The sequence below is a fragment of the Rhinolophus ferrumequinum genome, chromosome 15 (genome assembly GCF_004115265.2).
Source record: "Rhinolophus ferrumequinum isolate MPI-CBG mRhiFer1 chromosome 15, mRhiFer1_v1.p, whole genome shotgun sequence".
NCBI classification, from domain to species: Eukaryota; Metazoa; Chordata; class Mammalia; order Chiroptera; family Rhinolophidae; genus Rhinolophus; species Rhinolophus ferrumequinum.
Window position 1 is genome coordinate 27140265 of NC_046298.1, and position 8621 is coordinate 27148885.

An 8621-nucleotide genomic window follows, 5' to 3' on the forward strand; every position below is an offset into this window, starting at 1 on the left:
ACCGGGTCTTCTGAGTCTCACAGATCTTACTGAAGAAGGGAAGTCAAGTCTTTGGCCTGCCTAGGTGCCCTTCTAACTTTCTCAGAATGTTTCCAGCACTGTCCAATATGGTAGCCACTAACCACATGTGGTTATTTCAATTAAAATTAAATAAAAGTTAGTCCCTCAGTCACACAGCCACATTTCAAGAGCCCAACTCGTGGCTAGTGAATTACATAGCAGATTCATAAATGTATCCATGATTATAGAAAGTTCTACTGGACAGTACATGGAAAGCCCAGCAGACTTCTTACCAAACTTACAAACTCCATGTTTGTTCACACTGTACTCCCAATATCTACTCCACTGCCCATCATGCTTTGGGAATCCCATAGACTTGTGTGAAGGTGCAGAATGACACCAGGACTGTGACCTCTCACACCTTCTGCTTGCTGAGTCGGGCTTCCCAACTCTGAGGAGTTGCAGTGTGGGCCAACGACCACATCCTGGGAAGCTTCCTTGTCTGGGCCCAGGAGCAGCACGGGGAGGCCAAAGACAAGACAAAGGAGGTTAGCACTTCTCCTTCAGACCCTCCCGAACCGCCCCCACCGTCACGCCTCCAGGAGAGCCTACAGGTCATTCAGGGGCCACTGCCAGCTTGCTTCTTGGAATTCCAAGAGAAGTCTGACACACTCTCTAGAAATTATCACCTACTATCTACAGCCCTTTACAGTTCCAAAGTAATGCCATGGGTTCTCCTTTGATCCACACAATAATTGGTGAAGGAGACGTCTCCATTTTACACTTGAGAAAACTGAGGTTCAAAGTAAAGATTGCCAAAGATATGAGGGGAAGCCAAGATTCCAATGAAAAATTCTGGCTTTAATTAGAACTTGCCTTTCATACCACCACCTCTTCTTCCTTCTTCTCTAAAGATATATAGATATGTCCCAGGCCTTCTTGAGATCACAGCCTGGGTCTTGCTCATCTGTGTAGGCCAGGTGATATCTAGCAGTACCTTCCTCAATCAATCAAATGGTTCTTAGCCTTTTGGGATATCACCTCACACCTGTTGGAATGGCCATTATCAAAAAGACATGAGATAAGTGCTGGTGAGGATGAGGAGAAAAGGGAACCCTTGTGCACTGCTGGGATATTGGGAAGTGGGATACTCTATGTGCAGAGAAAACACTGGTGAAAAATAGCTCTCAAGTTTTCTACCCAGAATGCCTCACTTTCTGAGTTCTCTACCCCAGAGAGTTGGGTAGAAAGCAAATGCTCTGAGAATTTCATAATGGCTTTGCTCTAGAGTTAAGATTTTGCTGTCATATTGAATATGACCACATGTCATATCAACACTTCCTCAATATATCACAATAGGAACTATTCTCAAAAACTTCAGTACCAAAACCCATGTCAAAGAAGTGCTTAAAAATGCGTAAAAATTAACTGGAGAAAAAGGACTAAGCTAGTGAAGTGGTCGGCAAGAGTGGAGGAAGGTCTTTAATCTGAAAGTAGTAGACATTTTATGGAAGGTAATTACATCAGAAATAGTCTAAGTCTAATTTTATGTGCATACAAATCACCTGGGAATGTTATTAAAATGCAGATTCTCAGTCAGTAGGCCTGTGGTTGAGACTCCACATTTCTAAGAAGCTCCCAGGTGATGCTGAAATCGCTGGTCCATGGGCCACTGTTTAGGTAGCAGAAATCCAAAATGCAGATGAAGCCATCTGGGAAGAGAATGGTCCCTTACAATTCCTCTATTTACCATGCTCTCCCCACCTCCCCGTATTCTCCCAACCCCTTTCACTCTCCACTCACCCTCTAGGGATGAAAACTTAGACCTCTAACTGTTCAGAATACAATCATTCCTAGTGAGCAATCTGTGCAGTTAAAATTTTATGCACAGGACATCTGTTTTTGGAAATATGGCTGATTAGATCATCTGAAAGCCTTCCTGCTAAAAAGCTATTTTAAAATACTAGAGAACATATTTCAAATGAATGTTTTTAAGGTATAGTTGAGCTCACAAGAAAATTTTAAAAAAAAAAATCCCTGGGGGTTGAAAACAGAAAACTGCAAACCAGAAAGGTAAGAGCAGCAGCAGATGCTATGCATCCTAGGCCAAGTCCAGTAATCTAGAAACTCAGGTTTTCCACTCACACACTGGAAAAAATGATGAAGACATTGGGTCTGCATGAGGAGTGGTTTGAGAAATATGAATATCACACAGCGCTAGGACCACCAAAGAGTACGCTCTCTAAGAAAAGGTAACTAAAAAACACCCACTCGGCGGCATAGGGAAATAAGAGCAATGCCTGACTCATCTTCGGCTCTGAGCAGAAAGAAAATTTTTCACCTAAAATTCATAATCATGAGTCTTCCCTCACCTGAACTTGAGTACTTTTTATTAATTTTTATCCCGCAAGTGATCCAGGAATTCTTAAACAGCAAAGGTAGCATAAAAGGTGGCTCTGAGACAGAAATACACATGGAGTGCCTTGCATAGGCAAATGTAGAGACATAACCTCGAGTTACACTGCACAGAGTTAAATAAACACTGCTAAACATATGCTAATAAAGAAATTAAAAACAACAGGAAACAATCTACCATGAGGAAGAGACAGCAAACAAGCATAAGTATTAAATACCAAAAACTTCAAATAATAGAACTATTAGATAAAAACTACTGAAACTATTTTTTTTAAAAGAAAAAATTGAAAATATAAGAAAAAATCTTTATGAAAATAGAACAAGTCAACATGAAAATGAACCAAATTTCTCTAAAAAGACAAAATTATAGTTACTGAAATTAAAAACACGACAGGTTGTTTAATAGCAGAGAAGACACAGCAGAAAAGATAATTAATAACCTGGAAAATAAGATTCAAGAAAATTACTGAGAAGGCAGTAGAGAGGTAAAATGATAGAAAATTTGAAAAAGTTAAGAGATACAGAAAAGAGACTAAGAAAGCCCAATACATGCATAACAGGGGCTCTGGAAACAAAAGACAGTGAGAATGGAGGAAACAAAGAACTGATAGCTAAGAATTTTTCAAAGAAAGGCATGAATCCTCATACTCAGGAACAGACAAAATCTCAGGCAAGATTTTAAAACTCCACATCAAGACAAATCACCATGAAACTGAGGAGCATTGAAAACAAAGAGATCTTAAAAGTAACCAAAGACGATTCTCTTCAAAGAAGCAACAATTAAATTGACTGTAGAGTTCTCAACAATAAGCCAGAAGACAATAAGAAAATTTATTTGAAATGATGAGAGAAATAATAACCTAGAATTCTATAGCAGCCAAAGTATCATACAAGGAGAGGATAAAATTAAGTTATCCTCAGAAAAATCCTAAAAGAATTTACAATTAGTAGACCATGACTAAAAGAATTTCTAAGGTTTGTTTTTCAGAAATTAAGTAATTAAATCTGGAAGGAGTGGGATAAAAGATGGAATGATAAGCAACCTATTGTGAACCTATACACATATTGGATTTATAAAACAAAACGATCACTACTCTGAGGGAAGAAGAACAGAGAATTCTCTGAAATAGAAGATAACAATAACATCTAGGAAATTAGTTAAAATACATTCTACTCAGGAGGCGGTAGGGAGATTGAGTCTAGCCTTAGTTAAGTCAAGTGTACATGTCAAGAAGATGCTATACGTTAGAAAATCCAGGAGTGACGTCAGCACCATGGTGGCGTATACAGAAACACAGTTGATTTTTGAACTTGACCTTGTATCTAAATTCACGTACTATTTCTAAGAGTTTATCTGTAGATTTTTTTCAGATTGTGTACATGGACAATCCTGCTGTGTGAATAATTTGAAAGTTTTATTTCTTCGTTTTCAATCTTTATGCTTTTCATTTCCTTTTCTTGTGTCATTGTCCTAGCTAGAACCTCCAGTACAAAGCCGAATAGAATTGGTAATAGCAAGTATTGTCTCATTCTTAATCTCAAGGGGATCATTAAATATGAGGTTGGCTGCATATTTTAATACAGATAATCTTTATCAGAAAAAAAAAAGTTAATGGTTGGAAAGTCTGGAAAGATGGTTGTGGCTGTGGAAGCAAATTTTCTGTATCTTTCCAAATCCCCAAAGGAAAACAGAAACTAGATAAGAAATCAAAACAAACACGCAACAACAACAAAAGAACCATGGGCAATACTTACAACAAAACTAGGTAAAAGGTAACCCACAAATCCCAAAGTGCAATTGCGTGAGGGCAAATCAAGAGTCACAAGACCTGTGAGCTAGGAGCATCTACGTGAAAACATGCACAAAGACGCAATGGGGCGTCTGTAACACCTGGGTACTGGAGCACCAACATAGCAAACAGATATTCACTGCAAAGCCTGCCAGGTCAATCTGAGCCTAGCAGTTGAAATGGGATGGGTTTTGCCCACTTCCATAGTGAGTAAAAGGAAGGTGTGAGAAGAGCTAGAGCAGTTTAGCCTCTGTGAACTCTCAAAACCCACCCTCTAAGCTTCCACTCCAAGACAAGATCCTACCTTGGGGAGGAAATGCAGGAAACATTCGATCTAGGCAAGAGATGTGCTTATTTGTACAAAGAACACAGTGACTCCTGGTGGCAAACCGAACAAAACCAGAGTAATCTGGAGAGAGGTAACTCGTGCTCGTGGAAACAGTGGCATGGTTCATGACAAATTCCTAATCAACCTGCCTAAGGCCATTGGACACAAAATCTGTGTAATGCTGTACTCCTTAAGGATTTAAACTTATTGAAAAGAAAAAAATAAAAGTATGGATTTGCTTAACAACAACAAAACACTCCTTCTGCAAGTTCAGAAACTAAAAGGCACAAACTATTACCAAAAGCCAGGGAATTTTGTTACCACAAGAACTTCCTGAGGAATCTGCTGGAGAACGAGCTTGGGACAACCAAAATGACTAAGGAGTTATTAATACAAGACTAGTGGTGAGCATTAAATATATACTTATAATTTATATTATATAAAGTAAGTTAAAAGGGAAAGAGTGTCGTACGTAATAGCAAGAAAGTATTTACTACGAGGTATTAAATAACCTACCTAATTACTGGGAGAGATGAAGAAACTTCAGGAACAATTCCCAAAGTTGCACTGTAGAGCTGGGTATATGTTTCTGACACAATTAGGAGGCTGCCTGGTTTAAAAACAGCGGGGGTGGGAGTGGGGGCGCAGACCGTGGCTACCATTGCTGGCCCGCCGTGTCTGCTATGATCCACACCAACCAAACGGACACCTTACATCCTGCCCGTCCCCCCGAAGTAAGTCGATTTCAAATTCAAGTCTCACTGATTAATGGATACTAATTCCTATCAGAGCGCCTACCTATAAGGAAATCTGAGGAAATGCAGTGTTTTAGGTTTCCCGTTTCTGCAGTATCAATATCACAATATCACAATTTACCCACAATACCAATCACAGATAGCAACTTCCTTAACCAGCCATCTGCGTCTTCCAAAAGCCTACTGCAAACATATTACTTATCAGTGAAATGTTAGGATTTCATGGCAGTAACAAGAGAAGTCTGATGCTTCTATTAAACATTGTACTACCATTGTTTCCCTGAAAATAAGACCTAACCGGAAATAAACCCTAGCATTTTTCAGGATGACATTCCCTGAAACAAGCCCTAATGTATCTTCTGGAGCAAAAATTAATATAAGACCCAGTCTTATTTTCAGGGAAACACGGTAGATGCCTTAAGTGCAATTAAAAAACAAAAGGAAGTATAAGCATTGGAAAGGAAAAGGCAGTACGTACTGTTAACATTCACCAATAACACGATTGTCTATACAGAAATATCTAAGGTAATATATAAGTTTAGAATTAATAAGAAAATTCAACAAACTTTCTGGATATAAGATCAATATAAAGAAATCAACTGCATGCCTATATACCAGTAATAATAAAATAGAAATTGTAATTTTAAAAGTACCACTTAGGAACAAATCTACCAGAGATACATTAGATTGTTAACTAAAATCATAAAAACTTATTTAAAAACATAAAAGATCTGACTAAATTGAGCTATACTGTGTTCACAGATATAAAAACTTAATATCATTACAATGTATTAATTCTATCTATAACCATTTGAGGTGTAATTTAGAAACTTCTAGTAAAGTTGAAGATTTGTACCTTACAGCTCAACAATTAAAATCCAAGGTTTATACCCAGGAGACACTCTCACAGATTGCACAAGGCAGGTAAGAATGCTAATTCAAGCCATCGTTTATAGTAGCAAAAATTCAATACCTAAATGACTATCAAGAGGAAAATGCATCAGCAAACTGTGGTGCAGTCATACAATGGAATATTACGTAGCAGTTAAAATTTTTTAAAAACTTCATTTATCAACATAATATTTTGTGAAAAAAGCTACAGAAGGCTACGCATCATGACGAGTGCTAAGTAAAATGCTTAGACATGCAAAATAACATAGCTTATGGATACTTACATATATATTAGGAGTATAAAATCATACATGGAAATGAATACGTCCAAGTCTGAGTAGTAGTTATCTGACAAAGGAAGATGGGGAATGGGATGGAGCTGAGATGCACAGGAAGCTCCACACACATTTGTAACATCATTTCTTAAAAAAACTAAAACAAATATGGCAAAATATTAAAATTAATAAAGCTAGATAGTGAGTGTGGTCTTCATATAGTCTGTATACTTTTCTGCAAATGTGAAACATTTCCTTTACGAAGAGCATGGCATAATCCTTAGTAGTAGCAAAACAAAGGTCAGTCATGTGGCACTCTCCTGTTGCGTCAGGTGGTACACACTGAACCAGTTTCTTCTCTTAGTGACAGCAGCTCAGCCAAGTCACTCTCGCTCTCCCACTCTACCATCAGTCTCATGTTCAGCCTCCCGTCTTCCCATGTGACCAGCCGCCAGGAAGCTCAGACTTGAGCTTAGAAGAAGGAAACTGCCCCACAGTCCTTCAGCCTAGGCCGCCTGTCCCATCTCTAAAGCTTCCCTTTGCTTTTCCTTGCACTCTCCACTATAAGCAGGAGACTGGAGACATGACCTAAACCACGTCATGGTGTGACAATGGAGATAACAGTGCAACTTGCTTACTCTATGAAAAGGCAGATGTACAGGGAACAGGGAGGGGTGAGTTTCTAAGGGCTGCAGCAGCCTGGCTCCTCTTTCTGCCTCATATCAGGTCCCTCACCCTTTCATCCCCCACCCTCCTTCAGTGGCCTCACTGGGGAACGTATCCTGACTAATGATAAGGCAGGATTTGGCATTATCTGAACCCCTGGATATAATATCATTTTAAAGTCACCAATTTCCATCTCAGAGTGTGGTAGAAAAGGCAGCTCCCTTGAGACTTGGGGACCTGTTCTTTAGCTAAGCACAGAATGATCTCTGGTATGTCCCCCTGGCAAACCAATGACATTACTTCTTAGTTGATCTAGCCCAAACTCTGTTTGAGCTAAAAACTCTACGCTTTGAGTTAAACACTCCATGGAGATTAACCGGTTTTAAACTCCATTTTTGAAGGGTCAGGAAAAGCTTAACTTTTGAACCTCACTCTTAAGTAAAACTGTGTAGCGCTTCTTCCAGTAATGCATTAATAAATTTGTCATGACGAGAGCATCACAGCTCATGGCATTCCACCAAATCAGATTTCTTAGGAAAACCTTGACCTGAGAGCTCTTGGACTTCAAGAGACGGTCCCCTTTATGACCCAAAAGCACTTCAACACTAAGAGGAATAAATCTATCGCTTCACCCTGCATCCTGCACAGACCCTACAATGGATCTCCTGTGCCCTTGAAAGCAAAGCTCAACTCCTTAGCGGAACTTAGGTGGCCCTGGCTGGCGTGAGCCCTCACCTGGACGTCCAGCATGTTCATCACCTAATCACCAGCACTCGGCGCAGTGCCAGGTATCTGACAAAGGCAAGAAGACACAGGACCTCAGCTCCTCCCCACCCCTAGCTGCCTCCAGCCACTTAAGCTTCTACCGCAAGTGACAACAAATAAATTTAATTTAAAAAAGAAAACCACAGAAATCCCCAGGAGGAAAGTGAGCTTGCTCTAGAGATAAAACTGTGATCCAGAGATTTCACTTTAAATCACAGAGAGCTGGGGAAAGCAGGAGAATGGAGACATGACCTAAACCAGGTCAAGGTGTGACAATGGAAAGAACAGTGCAACTTGCTTGTTCTATGAAAAGGCAGATGTACAGGGAACCAGGGAGGGGTGAGTTTCTAGGGGGTGCAGCAGCCTGGCTACTCTTTTTGCTTCATATCAGGTCCCTCACCCTTTGATCCCCCACCCTATCTGCTGGGACCCTGCCCAAATGGGACCACCCCAAGTTACTTACTACATGCTACCAAAGTGCAGGGAAGTGTTTCCAATACTCCAATTTGGATGCAGTCACACAGAATAACAATACTGAGTGGGCCCTTACTTTGTGCCAGTTAATTTGCTAAGAACTATACGTACAAACATTATCTCAACTAATCCTCACCTATGCGATAGGTATCGATATTATCCCTCAGGTACAGATTTAGAACCTAAAGCTTAAAAAATTTTAAGTAGCTCCACTGGGGTTGAATTAGCTTAACCATAACCATTCTTCACCCAGCAGCCAGAG